Consider the following 15,545-nt stretch of genomic DNA (forward strand, 5'->3'; position numbering starts at 1 on the left):
ATTCATGCAGGAAACCTGCCAAAAACTCAACATATCCCATCAAAGTGATTTTGAATTACCGGATATGGTAATTCCGATAGTCTGCTCCTCTGCTGGAAAAGACTACCAGATTTACTGAGCACAGATATGAACCTAGCCTTAGCCTTTTTTTTGTCATCTTTTTAAAAAAATCCCTGCTTTCAACTTAAATTTTGTGGTCTACTCGGGAAAACCCCTTTAAATGGTGAAATGAATAATTGTACCCTCATCTTTACTATGCAAATAATTTCGTAATTATCTTTTTGCAAACATGAAATATTTTACTGCTGTATAGATATATAGATGAGATAAATAGATATGAAATAGATAGATATGAGATAGATATGAGATAAATAGATATAAGATAGATAGATATGAGATGGATAGATAGATAATAGACAGACAGGAGATAGATAGAGAGCGAGATAGATTTTAGATAGATAGACAGACAGATATGAGATAGATAGATAGATAGATAGATAGATAGATAGATAGATAGATAGATAAAAGGTAGAAAGGTGTGGGCAGCACAGCTGTCTGTAAAGTGCGGTCGGAGTGCCAGCGGCTGTGGGGGCGATCCACCTCCAATAAATACAAAATAGAAAAATTCCACAGCACATCCAAGGCGTAAAAAAGTAGAAAACGGCTTTATTCACCAGACACGCAACGTTTCGATCCGCTTACTGGGTCACTTCTTGAGAAACATCCCAGTAAGCGGATCGAAACGTTGCGTGTCTGGTGAATAAAGCAGTTTTCTACTTTTTTACGCCTTGGATGTGCTGTGGAATTTTTCTATTTTTTAGATAGCTAAATAGATAGATTTGAGATAGATAGATATGATAGATAGATAAGATAGATAGATAGATAGATAGATAGATAGATAGATAGATAGATAAGGTTTTGGAGCTAAGCGCCTCAGATGTATAACAGATGCTGCAGTAATACACACATAATACTAATCAGACGTCCCGCCTGGTTGGTTCTGCTGCATCTTTGTGTTACTTTGCACTGCAGTCACAGATCTCCACCTGCCCATATATATCTCACTTTGTCAGTAGGCACTGCCTGCATAACTTTATCTTTTGCATTCTCCTGGCATTCCAGCACTGAGTGGGTTAAACTAGCAATCTGACAGTCAGTCACCACATGCCCCCAGAAGCATGAAGCTAAAGGGCAGTCAATTAACACAAGGTCTGCCCTATCCTCTAGTGCCCCCTCCTCCCTTCACCCTGCCAAGCCATGCCTAAAGCCACCCCACCCTTTACCTGCCCCCTCACATCATCATCGCTCTCCCCAGACATCTACCCCTGCAAAACCAGTGCCTGCATCCCAACGACACATCTCCCTGCAAAGTGCCTGTCTGCCTTCCCCTCCCTGGACAATGAGCACACATCCTGACAGGAGCAGGAGTCATCTGGAAGGCGTCTTGGGAGGTGACTGCAGAAGAGCTGTCACAGGTGGAGAGATGCTGGTGCTGGAGCTCATGTAGAGAAGGGAGGTGTCTTCTGGAAGCAGCTGCCCCTTTCCTTCCAGCTCCTCCACTCTAGCCCAGACTGCTGCTGCTGCTGCTGCTGCTGCTGCTGCTGCATTGGGATACACTGTATGACCCACTTACCCACATCGGAGGAGGCTACATCTCTGCCCAGGGCCTGCCAGATTCCCATGTGCTAAGCAAGAGACAGCAGGAGGTGGAAGCCATCCCCAGACAGCGCCCAGAGCCCTGTAAGTAAGATGGCCAGCATTCTGTGACTATGTGTGTGACCTCCTCCCTGCAGATAGGAGCCCAGCCTGGAGACTGCATCTGCTCCTTCTATTCATCTACACCAATCTCATTATCCAGTGATGGTTCTGTGCTGTGATTTACTTGTAGATGTGTATGGAGAGAGAGAAATTACAGAAATGTAATATCTATCTACAGCTGTAGCAGGGTTAACACATAAACTCAACTCAAATGTATTAATTCATCATCTAGAAACAAAAGTCAGTGAAAAGCAATTGAAGGTGTTTGCTTAATGCATTTAGATAACACGTCTTATAAAGTGGGGTGTGTTAACTTTTCTACATCTGTATCTATCTTGCTGTCATGTATTGTATTATCTGTCTGCCTCTATATCTATCTATCTATCTATCCTGCTGTCATGTATTGTATTATCTGTCTGCCTATCTATTATTCTATCTATCCTGCTGTCATGTATTGTATTATCTGTTTGCCTATCATTCTATCTATCTATTTAGCCTGCTGTCATGTATTGTATTTTTTGTTTGTCTATAATTTATATCTATCTAGCTATCTATCTATCCTTCTGCCATCTATCCTTATATCTATCCATCATCTACCCTATCATCTATGTATCCATCGATCTGTTGATCTATATTTCTATCCTGCTGCCACCTATTCTTCTATCTATCTATCTATCTATCTATCTATCTATCTATGCATGCTTCTGTAATCTGCCCTATTATCTGTGTTTCTGTCCATCTATATTTCTATCCTGCTGTCATCTGTCATTTAGTCATATATCCTTCTATTATCTATCTATCTTCTATCTTTCATTTCTCTATCTATCTATCTATCTATCTATCTATCTATCTATCTATCTATCTATCTTCTTTCTATCTATGTATCTATCTATCTATCATACATATGTAGACGATTACATAGCTCTTATCCTTATTGCTATGTGAGATAGAGAACCAGGCTTCTTCCATGTACATACTATGGAGGACATGCATTATTAGTGTCCTCCTCTCATGGCAGCAGTCTAGGGCATGTTACGGGTTTATCTAAGGTGATTCTGATCTGCCATGGCATACAATGTTTTAAACATGTTGTCCAAAAATGTTCCTTATGCCATAATGATAGGGTATCTGAGATGCTGAACCTTTTTTATTGACTACTAAGTGCCAGGATGATGTGTATTTGGCATTATGACTGCTCCTTGCCTTGAACATAGTGCTCTTGGATTGTCAGTAAAGTGGCATATACAATATGATTGGTATTACATTGTGGACTGTTAACATATGTAAAAGTATTGGATCTCTGATTGCCTTTGTTATGTCTATGGTCGAGGTTAGGTTTATGGCACGCGAGGATCTGCTTGGGGTAGTAACTGATGTACATAGCATTAGATATTAGCATGCTGTTTGGTGGAAGAATTTCTGGGATTTTATCTACTTTGCACATTGAGCTGAGGTGACAGTGACGCTCATGCATTGCAGATGTTGTGATGACTGTTTAAAGAGCTTCTGAAGGCTGAAAAGAGAAGGCAAGGGTTCAGATTTTAGCAGAGCTTTAATCTACTTGCTGAATGGAGCACATGCCTGACAGGCTCCAACTGTCCAGATCTGATGATAGTTCTGTTTTTCTTAGCAAGCTTCAGCATTTTGAGCAGTCAAGTGAAAACAGCGACCAATACAAGGCAGCAGAGTAAAATAATTCAGCGGCGAATAATGCTGATCCTTGCCATAATTATACTGCAGTGGAAAAGCAAAGGTTCTAGTCTGCTGACTAGATGACTGGCAATGTATGGCATACTGCAATGCGTTGTGCCCTGAACAGCTCAGTATACAGCTGTGCCCTTCACATCTTAATTATGCCACCCTGCATTTTGTAAGAAGGTGTCACCGTGGCTGCCATAGGCATGCCCAGCGCAATCTTAGTAAGATGATAACATTATTACTAATCATTTTACTATACAAATATTGCTCATGAAAGGTGGTGTAATTATCTAGTCTGTGTTTACCAACCTTAAGACTAATGTATTAGTGACATGGCATAATTTTCCCAGCTAATAGCAATATAAACGCATAATAGTTACATGGAGGCACATTTAACCTTCCCAACACATCTTAAACTTACTGTATAATAGAATAAATAAAGACACTACAATGCTTTATTATGTGGGTTACCTTGAAAACATTAACACCACAATACATTTCCATAAATAATTAAATAAATATAATAAATTCCACATTAAATAAATTATTAAATAAACCCATAACCATAATTAATTAATGAGAACTTAATCCACCCAGCTGCACTGAGTCATTCTGCCCCCACCAACTCAGCAAAGCGACGAGGAACACATTTTGTTTTTATATAAAAAAGGGAGTGGGGGGGGGGGTGGCCCTCTTCTTCTTGAAACTGGCCCCAAACCTTTGAAGAACCTGCAATATAAAGTCGACAGGCTTCCCGCCACAAACATGACAACAAATCCCAGGGCTGGATTTCTCCCCCAGCAACCGCCAGCAACCAATCAGAAATGGATTTCCTGAGCCAACATTTACAGCCAAACTGGAACCAACCGGTTACCTCAGCACCTCAGCCATAATTCAGGTATCTCTGAAAATTAAAAGAGCGGGAAAAAGGGGGGGAAGAAAGGCAATACCACAAATATATGAGGTGCCTGTGCCCCCATGTGTCCCCCAAGTGAAACGCTCTGGAGGACTAACCATGGACTAAGATGTTTTTTTTCTTCCCAGACCACAAGCATGTATGAGTTAAAGCCGATTGGCATAAATCTTTAGTTGCAACCTTTTGGCATAAAGCTTGGGTTGTAGCCAGTTGGCATAATGCTTGAGCTGTAACCAAGTGGCAAAAATTTGGGTTGTATCCAACCATCATAAAGCTTGGGTGGTACACAATTGGCATAAAACTTGGGTTGTAGCCAATTTTCAGAAAGCTTGAGTTGTAACAAATTTGCACAACCTATTGTTGTAAAGCTAGAGTTGTAAGTAACCAGTAGGCATAAATCTTGGTTTGTGAAAAGCAGAGAAACTTGTGGATGGCTAAATGTATATGACCAATAAAGTAAATGTAATAACTTATTTGAGAGGTATCTGTTGACGAAGCAACCTTTTCCTGGACCTCTATGCATTGGTCAAGATCTTATAGGTCTCTTTAGTGGCCATGAACAGTGAATACATGTTTTAGATTTATCCTCCAACTTCCAACTGGATCTGCATGCCCACTTCACTTGTCGATGCCATTACCTGTAGTCCGCACGCGCGCAGACTACAGTGTGTAGTGCGCACACGCGGGATTTAAAACCGGCTCAGGGATTACGTCAGCGCGCCGGCTCTTGAATATATTATATTAGAGGCGGCGCTGGACTCAGGAAGGCGGCGCTGGGCACTGGACCGAGGGGTGCGGCTGAGCACCAAGTTAGGAAAGGACATCCCCTTGGGCACCTTATGTAAGTCATTAGCATATCACTAAAATCGATTTTATAAATAAATAAATCAAGACTATTAGTTAATAAGGGCATAATTTAAAACAGCTCAGGGAGACCTACAAGTAGCTATGTTTTACTGTAGGGGGTAAAATGTGGTGACAGAATCCCTCTAAGTTCACTCCTGGATTTGGCCTTCAAAACTGCATTAGGAAACCTGAACCTATGGCCGTACCCTTTGAGACAGTTGTCTTTGGCAGTTGCTAGGTCCCTGTCCTACACAGAAATTTGGACCTCTCAGTATTTTAAAAAAATATGTGTGTGATGTGGCCACAACACGGGTGATTTTTAATATGGCCATCTGATATCAGCTTAAGAAAACATTTAAAGAAATAGCTGTAGACAGTGGATCAGTATGGCCAGACTTAAAAATACTTGTTCACATTCGCCAACCATAGACGTAGCGCTGAAACACCCTATTCACCCTATGAAATACAGTAACTTCCTCTCGTATCTGCAGAGTGTTGTTTTGTAATAACAGTTGGCAGACATTAGTCTGTATGCCTTTTATCATTAGGCTGGTGACTTCATGGGTACTATAAACATGTTAATGCAATTATACATGTAATTATTTATTGTGGTAGGAGGGAGGAGTAGGTGTGTGCTGCTGCTAAACAAAGGGCGGAAGGTAGAAGATGGATTTTAATAATTGTTCATTTACATAGTAACGCTCATCGTCTGAATATTTGCAATTAATGATATGAGACATAAGAAATGTCTCATCAATGGAAAGACACATGAAAGTTCACATAATGTGTTTTTATATCACTACTTTCAAAAGATGACACCCAGGCGTGAATTAAATTAAATTAAGTGTTCTTGTAATAATGTGCATAAAGAGCAATTTCCCGGAAGGAGTTGCCCAGCCACATAATTATTTTTTTACACAACCGGTCTCTGTTCACCCGGTTCCAGCGATGATGTGTTGGCATTACATGTGACCACTGCAGTGAGTCCACGCCTGCTGCGGTGACATCAGGTCTGTCGACATGTCAACGATGTGGCCAGTGATAAACTGCAAAGGCCACATATTGTGTAGACATGTCATCGCTGGAGCCAGGATTGGTACGGAAGCAGCAGACGATTGGTATGGATAGTATCACTTTTCTGTTGTTTTATAGCTTTTTAACCTGTCTGTATAACATTGAATCTGGATTGGCATCCCCTTTATATATAAAGTCATACAGCTAATAGACAGGTGTCATATGAGAATAACGTCACAGGGCAGAATGGAATTCACATTCTCTACGTGGTGTGAATCTATATGCAGATTGCAGGTTGCCTTTTACAGCCTTTTTTGGAGCATCAGGTTCTGAATGTCCTAATATAATAAAATCCAGAATTGGTGGGACAGCGGAACTATTGTCAATTAAATTCCATCTAGTAATGGGATAATTTTGCTATTTTGGGGGATAGCTCTTTATGCAACGACAGGTAGTCTTGTCCTAGTGCAGGCTTCAACTGAAAACTGTTAGAAGACAGCACTGACAAAGGAGGGGGGAGGGGGGGTTTGTAGGGCATCAAGAACTTTCAGATTTGACCAAAAGATCGGGAGCAAAAAATGGTAAACACCATCAGAAAGTATTATTTTACTGAAAGAGTAAGTCAGATGTGGTTGGAAAATACAGTAAGTGAATATATACATGCACGGAATATCTTATGTTAAAAATAAAAATATAAGGCATCTAGAAGAACCATGTTGTCTCTTTCTGCCGTCGTTCTGCTATGTTTCCACAAGAACTGAACATCTGTAGATTGTAACATTTACGTAAATCAATGCTGTTTTGTCAAAGTTCAAATAGTCAATAGAAACCAGAATCACTGCAATAATTAAAGCTTTCATGCCTTTATGTGGTGTAAGACATATCGAGTCACATGAAGAAGCATCACGCAGAAAACATCCCATATAGATGACATCCTCTCTACTGCTTGGTTTATGTAATGCCATAAGCTATTTATTAAGGCACCAATACCCAACTTATTTGGCAGTCCAACGATGGTAGAACAACTGCGTTTTCATGAATAATTCCACAGTAATCCACTGATGATGCTTATGTCCACCCATGGATTTTATATGGTCTAACAATTTCTGGATGCTATTGTTTCCTATTATCCATCTGTCATGGTTAGAGAACTTTCAGTCTTCAGTTTTGAGCACCATTAGGTGTCTTAAAGGATTTTTTTTGTGGGAGGTGGGGCTAATTTATCTAAGCCAATTAGTATTTTGGGCAAATATTGGTAGGTAAGTGAATACCAGTAAAATAATATGTAGAGTATAGCTGTATGTGCATTGTGTTGTGTTCACATACTACTGAAACCAAGGACACATGACGGCACCTGTCACCCAACCTTTATCTCACGATCTACAATATTCTGCTGGGCTCACGGTTCATGGGATGACATTGTTTTTCAGTAAACACGGATCTTTGTGACCATAACACGGGATTTCCTGACGGATGTTGTTTACTTTAAACAACATCCTGGAGGAACGCTGTGAATGGGAAGTGAGGCTGACGTATCTGAGCCAGCCGGTGACAATGGAATCACACTCACGTCCTTCCTGATTTTACATGTATTATACAAGACCAGCTCTTACCGTCTGATCCAATATATTGTAACATGGGTGCTATTGTTATATTGATAAATTATTTTTCTATGTCTATGTGGCTCTTCTGATAGAAATTTTTATATGTATCATGCATCATTTTTATGGATATAATGTTTGAGGCATAAATAAAAGCCTGCCATTCAATATGCTTGTTGAGGGGATAGGCCATCATTATCAGATCAGTGGGGTGTCTGACACTCCACGTTCCTGCCGTTCAGTGCTTCCATTCTCTACCATGGGACCATCACTGTGGTTACAAGATCAATCCCCTACACAATGGATGGAGCTATATAATTCCTGCACTGAAACAGCTTATTGGCGGGGCTGTGGGATGTGTATCTAACAATGACAGCCCATCAATATTAAAATCCTGGAATGCCCTTTAAGGGGGGGGGGGGGGGAAATGTGTTGGATACCTGTTTTGCGTCTCTGGTCTAAGTGAATTTGGTTTCTTTCTTGCCTACAGATCACTTCTTAGCCAATCGCATGATGAATAAGGTGCTTGTAGGTTGTGTGATTGGCTAATATGCTAACGGCAGGCATAATTTGCATTGGTAGCAGGATAGTTTTTACTAGTGTTCAGTTAAAGGGGCTCTTTTGATGGCCAAACTTCAAGATTACCTTCTGCACAATGAAGAAGCCATGTTACTCCTGTGAGCCTTGTGTCCACAAGGACAAGAAACTGTGTCTGTTACTTGAACTTGTCCATTTCAGCCCCGTTCAAGCATATGGAATGATGGAGTGACCTGCAGTCCCAGACACAAAGCGGCTTATACAGATGGGCCTCCAGGGATGGATTGGCCATAGACCTTACAGGGATGGTACCTCACGGTCAGCCAGTGGATGTTTTTGGGGATGTATTTTGTGCTGCTGGCAGTATTTTGTGATGGACTGTGGTATTTGGCTTTGTTGGGGTGGTATAATGTGTGACAAAATGGTATTGCTAGCCCTACCTCCTTGCTTGTGTTGGCCCTGCCATCCATCAATTTGGACTCGACTACACAACAGGTCCACTTTTAGTAATTTTTCCAAGGCCACTTTAAGTTCCCAGTCCACCCCTGTGGGCCACTGTGCCTGAGTAATAGTGTAGTTTGCCTTAACCAAGAAGGGTGATCAGCAAAGCCCTTTTGTTTTGCTTATTGCTGGGGTTCCTGGGGTTTTCACTCCACCTAACCCATTCTAAAGGCCCTTTCCCAGTCAGATTACCCGGCCAATTATAGAGAACAAACATACATGCGATCCCTCATTCCTGATAATTGCCACATGTAAATGTGCAGCTGATCACCCAGTAGATGAGCAAAATGCTCATTTATGTAGCACATAAAATAATTATTCATCACCAGTCCTTTGCCCTCTCTAAATAGGGATGCACTTCCTGCAAACAATAAATCTGTATGGGGATGAACTATTCTAGTAGTGATCATTCATCCCCATATGGAGGGGATAATTGCTGTCTCTAAATAAAGTTTAAACAACCTAGCCCGATTTCCATACAAATGCGTCAACAGAAAGTTGCTGCTTACAATGGCCTGTACCCTGTTTAAAGGCCACCATACACAGTAGTATTTTTTCAGCTGAATCTGACAAAAATGGCAGGTTTGGCCAACAGTCTAATATGTGTGAAGAGCTCTCGGGGAAAAGAAGGATTGGGAGAAGTGAATATTTTCACCCGTCCTTTTATAACTCCCAGAGTTATGCTACCGCCAGAGGTGTCTGGCAGCGGCTTTCTCCTGTCTCCTCATTGAATACACATATACATGTGGCCAAATCGAACGTGGATACGTATGGGGAAGTCGGGAAGAGATAGCTGTTGAATGTCTATGGCAGCTTTAAGGAAAAGCAGACATGGGCAATCATACAACAGCTTGAGTCTGCTGAAGGTCTAATGTGTAGAAATCTGAGTCTCACCTCCTTCTGGGATTCGCGTCCCAACCTATCCCTTGGTTGAACCTGATGGACTTATGTCTTTTTTCAACCGTATTAACTATGTGACTATGGAAATAGAATATATTAAATTATTGCATAACTACTGCTTGTACTTTTAGAGCACTTTCACACAAGCGTTAAAGTTTTCTAGTATTTAGTTTCCGTCATAGGGGCTCAATACCGGAAAAAAACGCTTCAGTTTTGTTCCAATGCATTCTGAATGGAAAGCAATCCAATCAGTATGCATCAGGATGTCCTCAGTTCAGTCCCCTTTACGGTATTTGGCCAGAGAAAGGTATTTTCTCCGGCCAAAATTAAAATTACGGAACACTTGCCGGATTACCGGATCAGGCATTCATTTCCATTGAGATGTATTAATGCCGGATCCGGTACCAAGTGTTCCGGAAAAATGGATGAAATAAATCTGTGGACAAGATAAATACCAGATCCGTTTTTCCAGATGACACCAGAGAGATGGATCCGGTATTGCAATGCATTTGTCAGCCAGATCTGCATCTGGATCCGGAAACAAATGATATCCGTTTGCATATGGATTTCTGGATCCGGCAGGCGGTTCCGGAAAGGGAACTGCCTGCCAGATTCTTCTAATGCTAGTGTGAAGGTACCCTTACAGTTCTAATATGAGGGAGGTTTAATGTAACCTACATTTCACTTTCTCACTATTAGGCCTCCTGCACACGACCGTATGGCTTTTGCAGTCTGTTTTTCATGGATCCGTTGTTCCGTTTTGTTTCCGTTTCTGTTCTGTTTTTCCGTTCCGTCTTTCCGTATGGAATATACAGTAATTGAATAGATACAATTGGGCTGGGCATAACATTTTCAATAGATGGTTCTGCAAAAAATGGAATGGAAACGGAAGACATACGGATGCATTTCTGTTTGTGTTCCATTTTTTTGCGGACCCATTGACTTGAATGGAGCCACGGAACGTGATTTGCGGGCAATAATAGGACATGTTCTATCTTTAAACGGAACGGAAAAAATGGAAATACGGAAACGGAATGCATACAGAGTACATTCAGTTTTTTTTGCGGAACCATTGAAATGAATGGTTCCGTATACAGACCGTATACGGAATGCAAAAACGGCCAGTAAACGGGGAAAAAAAAAGGTTGTGTGCAGGAGGCCTTATACAGACGTGGTGAACTATTGTGCAAGGTTTAACCTTGTTCTATTTGTCATTAATGTTTGGAAATCTAGCAAGCCAGGTCCTAATCGTTAAGTGTTACGTATATAGGGGCAACACCTGGTATTTGTTAATGTTACAAAGCCCATGAGTGAAGGGTCTAGCTAAATCATTGCATGTAAAGCTACTATATAAGGAAATTTCACTGGCCACACTTCAGCTATAACACAGTATAACATATCTTGGCTGTGTTACATTGGACATGCTACATTTTATGTTTGGGACGTTTGCTTGGCTTATCATACATCAAATCTGAGTTTCATTATTTCTTTTTGCAGTGGAGGAATAATGGACTTAATAGTTTATATACGTTTTCTAGAAAGTTATTAATATTCCTGGATTCCTTTCAATTTTTCTGACAGGATACCTCAAATATAAGTGTACATTTTATCCTCTCGATTTGCTTCAGTTGGATAGCTGAAGCTGAGGTAAGTGTGATTGATGGCGAATAAGCTATAGCACTTCATTGGACAATCATATGTTCGATGGGTTTTCCGTGGCTGAGTTTGGTTTATGTACCACCTAACATCATTTAGAATTTGATTATAGTTATGGCATATGTTGGAGACCATTTTTATTAAGTGGTCTACCACTAACTGTGTACAAAAAGATTTATTATGCCAAAAATGTATTTGATTCTGGGATTTTCCTACAATGAATTTAAAAATTGAAAAAAGAAAATCTGATGCAGGGTGAAACATTTTAGACTCCGCGTATTAAAGTATTGCTGAGTGCCCAGGTATACACATGGCTGCTTACTAATAGAGGACAAAGGACTACAGTAGTTGGTTTTGTAGTTGATCCATATTTAATGCTATTGATGATTACCAGAACTGGGGCACCACCATAGGGGGTGCAGTACATGGGGTAGCACCCTGAGTGGGCTCTAAGTCCCTTTGTCCCGTAAAACTAACTTAAATTCTGTGATTACTTTGTGAACTGTGTTACAGATTTCACATCGCCTCTATAACAAAGCGTAGAGTGCCCCTTAGTCATAAATGAGACTAATGTATGCTCATTACTCTGCTGCCTATCCAGCATTAAAGGGGTTTTCCGACCCTAAAATGCCCCACCTATATGCCTGGGCTCCTCACACACAATTTACTTACCTGGCTATCTGACACCCGCGTCCTTCCTGGTCCCTGCACAGCCGCCACTGAGGGGCCCGGGCATATAGGGGGGCATTTCAGGGGTCAGATAACCCCTTTAGGCTGTTATTGAGTGAGAGGGACAGTTGGCAGCTATGAGCTTGTAAATGCAAATGGGAAAAGTGCCATTGGCAGAACTGCACCCACAAATTGTTTTCTTACCCATAATAGAATACAGTAAATTGTGCCACTGAAGGAATTTGACTGAGGGTGTTGTCAAGGTGGTCCCCTGGTATTCACTCCTGTACAGGGATTTGGACTTCAGGAGTAGTCTCCGTTCCGAGGTTGCACAGTAATGGCTACCTTTGCAGCTACTACCCAGACTAGGAACCTGTTGCTAGGTACTCTCACATAGGCAGGGGCATAGCTATAGGGGGTGCAGAGGTAGCAGTCACTACCGGGCCCAGGAGCCTGAGGGGGCCCAAAAACCCTTGTGCCACATAAGACACTATAGAAAGTGTATGCTGGTCTATTTACACCTCTAGCTAGAGGGAAGGGGTTAGGTCAAGAATTTGGCATGAGGGGGTGCCCTTTCAATGTTTGCCTTGGAAGGGTATGTGCTACCCTGCCCCTTGCCACCAAGCACTGAGGAAATGGGGGCCCAAGCTGAACTCTTGCACCAGGGCCCGTGAGCCTTTATCTACACCCCTGCTTAGCTGTTGGCAGATGGGTTCTACCAGAATTACAAATAACTTCTTAAAAGGTAACCGAGGAGTTTCATTCAGGGGTTGATTGGTTGATAAGATCTACACAATATTCATGATTTCTCCACTGCTTAAAGTCATAACACAGTTAGTGCCAGAGTTTTAGGCTAGGTTCACACTAAGTTCAGGTATTATGCGTAGCAAGCATATTTGAAAGGTTTCCTGAATGTAAGCAACAACTATATGCTTACACCTGACATTGGCTTTTTTATGAGCATTTTTGGGACGCTTTTTTATTCAGAATTTTTTACATGCATTCTTTTCATTCATGAAAAAATGCCACACCTACAGCATACTGGGGTTTGAAAAAAAAATGTCACTGACCTATATTACATACCTAAAGTGAAGGAAACTGTCCACAAAAACACAATTTCTATTACATTTTATATTCCCTTATGCTAAAATGCTGCAAAAAGATTGTTTAAAAAAAATAAATGTTTATTTGTCAAGATTTGTGTTTCTAACACCAGTTTTGATCTACTAAGGGTATTTTCACACTAGCGTTATTATTTTCCGGTATTGATTTCCATCCTAGGGGCTCAATACTGGAAAAAAGATCAGTTTTATCCTAATGCATTCTGAATGGAGAGCAAGTCAATGTCTTCAGTTCAGTCACGCTTACGGTATTTGGCCGGAGAAAATACCGCAGCATGCTGCGGTATTTTCTCAGTCCAAAGTTCCAGAACACTTGCCGGAATGCTGGATCCTGAATTATTTTCCATTGAAATGCATCAATGCCGGATTCGGCACCAAGTGTTCCGGCAAAACAGATCCGGTTTTCCAGTCTGCGTATGTGCAAGCCTTTAAAAATGCAAAAAATAAAAAAATCTGCATCCGGATCCGTCTACAAATGCTATCCTTTTGCATCCCCTAGGATGGAACTCTTTGCCGGTAAAAAAAAACGCTAGTGTGAAAGTACCATTAGTCTGCTGTAGGAGCATGGAGGAAAATTTTGGCAAGATTTATTGCACAGTGACTTCACATGCACATGGCTGTACCCAATTATGCTTCTGCAACAAATCGATCCTTAAAAAACAGGTAGCTTCTGCGAGTATTCTATGATCTGTAGTATTCTCAAAAACTAAAGATCATAGGGCCTGCTGTGAGATTCATGGATCGGGCACATTAATCTGTTAAAAAAACGGATGTGTGAATGTCCCCATTAACTGGTTACTACTTTAGCTATTTAAAAAACCTCACTGAAGAAAAACATGGTCGTATGCATGCACCCTTAACATAGCATAATAAAAGCTACTACATCCTCCAAAAACGTATTTTCCAAAACTACTGTCTTGTTTTATTCCGCAGCTCTTGTGGTTCCATTGTAATAAAAGTGTCTGCTATCAATGGTTATAATATTTCCACTGGGAGCTGCTTGACAAACAGGAAACTGACTCTATATAAAGATCTTCATATCACGCAAGATTTAGAAGTTTGAGTGGAGTACATGATAGTATGCAGCTCTTGAGTGCTTAACTAGTGGAAATGGACCCTGTAGAGTATAATTGGCTGCTGAACTACTGATAAAATACATATGCTGTGAGATACAAGTGCTATTTGCAGTTTAAGGAGGCCAAAGGCAGTCAAGTAATGCTCTATTTTACACTGAACAAGACAAATAAAGCAATCAAGTCATCTCGCCCCCTCTCATGATAATATAAAATAGTGCTACCAAGTGAATAAAATGTATTGGCCATGACATATATAGAAGCTAAGGGTGACATTTCTCACCCAATACTCTTATCAGTAAATTCTTTTGTCTCTATTAGCTTTTAAATATTACATAGGGCCTAGTTTTAAGATCGTGGAATCAAAACCTACTGCTGAAGAACAAATAAAATCTGGGATTTAAAGGGGGGAGGACACAGATCCAGCAACATTCTTCATAGAAACAAGGAAAACAGGACTGTAGAATCTCTGACAAGAGATTATTACAACTCCATGTAGAGGTATAGATTATTCCCAATCATTGAGCGTTCTGTTCAGATATTTGTGGTGGTGCTAAAAGGAAAAGGCGCATACACAATAGTAGTTTAAGAAGAAGGGAGACACATGACTGCAGAATCGGACTACACCGTTTTTTTGTAGTCTGTAACAATGGAGATACATAAGTCTACATGGGAGATGCATACACAAAACTTTAGGATATCTTCAATCAAAACTGTTCGCAAAGTTGTCTATTCCAGCAATGGATATTGTGTATTTTAAACAGACTGAATGTTACAATTACATATGCAATTCTCATACCAGCATTGGTGTGCAGCTCCGTTTGACTCTAATGGCTTGTTTACATCTGCTTTGGAAGCTCCGTTCAGGGCTTCCAATGCAGATTCCATCAAGAAGCCCGGAAAAAAAGGTCCTGCATGCAGGACTTTCTTGTCTGGTAAAAAAAAAAAAAAAAAAAATGGTTCCAAAATGTTTCCATTGCAGTCAATACAGTTTGTTCAGCCCCATTTATTTTATCTATGTGCCGAAATATATAGTGGTGGTGTGAACTCACCCGAATTATAATGTATTTGGTATATTTCACTGTATTTATTAACATCATCTTACTGTACAGTAATAATATAGAATTAAAATGCCTCCCTCTTTAAAAGTTGTGCAATTCATGGACACCTGCATCAAGTTTAACTGGCGGAGATGCATACATTGTACAGTCACTTGTTTTAAAAGCTAAAAAAGTTTACTCTGTATATTAATCTT

General features: G+C 40.6%; 1 protein-coding gene across 1 annotated transcript in view; it reads left to right on the forward strand.

The window, feature by feature from the left end:
* The first annotated feature begins 1,315 nt into the window (after window positions 1-1,315).
* The window catches only part of CDC42EP3 (CDC42 effector protein 3), a 35,049-nt gene continuing 20,819 nt past the window's right edge, over window positions 1,316-15,545 (forward strand). The window contains exon 1 of the mRNA XM_044289863.1: window positions 1,316-1,740. The gene's annotated coding sequence lies outside the window, so the exon portion shown is untranslated. The remainder of the gene's footprint in view (window positions 1,741-15,545) is intronic.

Source organism: Bufo gargarizans, chromosome 4 (assembly GCF_014858855.1).
Source record: "Bufo gargarizans isolate SCDJY-AF-19 chromosome 4, ASM1485885v1, whole genome shotgun sequence".
Lineage (NCBI taxonomy): Eukaryota > Metazoa > Chordata > Amphibia > Anura > Bufonidae > Bufo > Bufo gargarizans.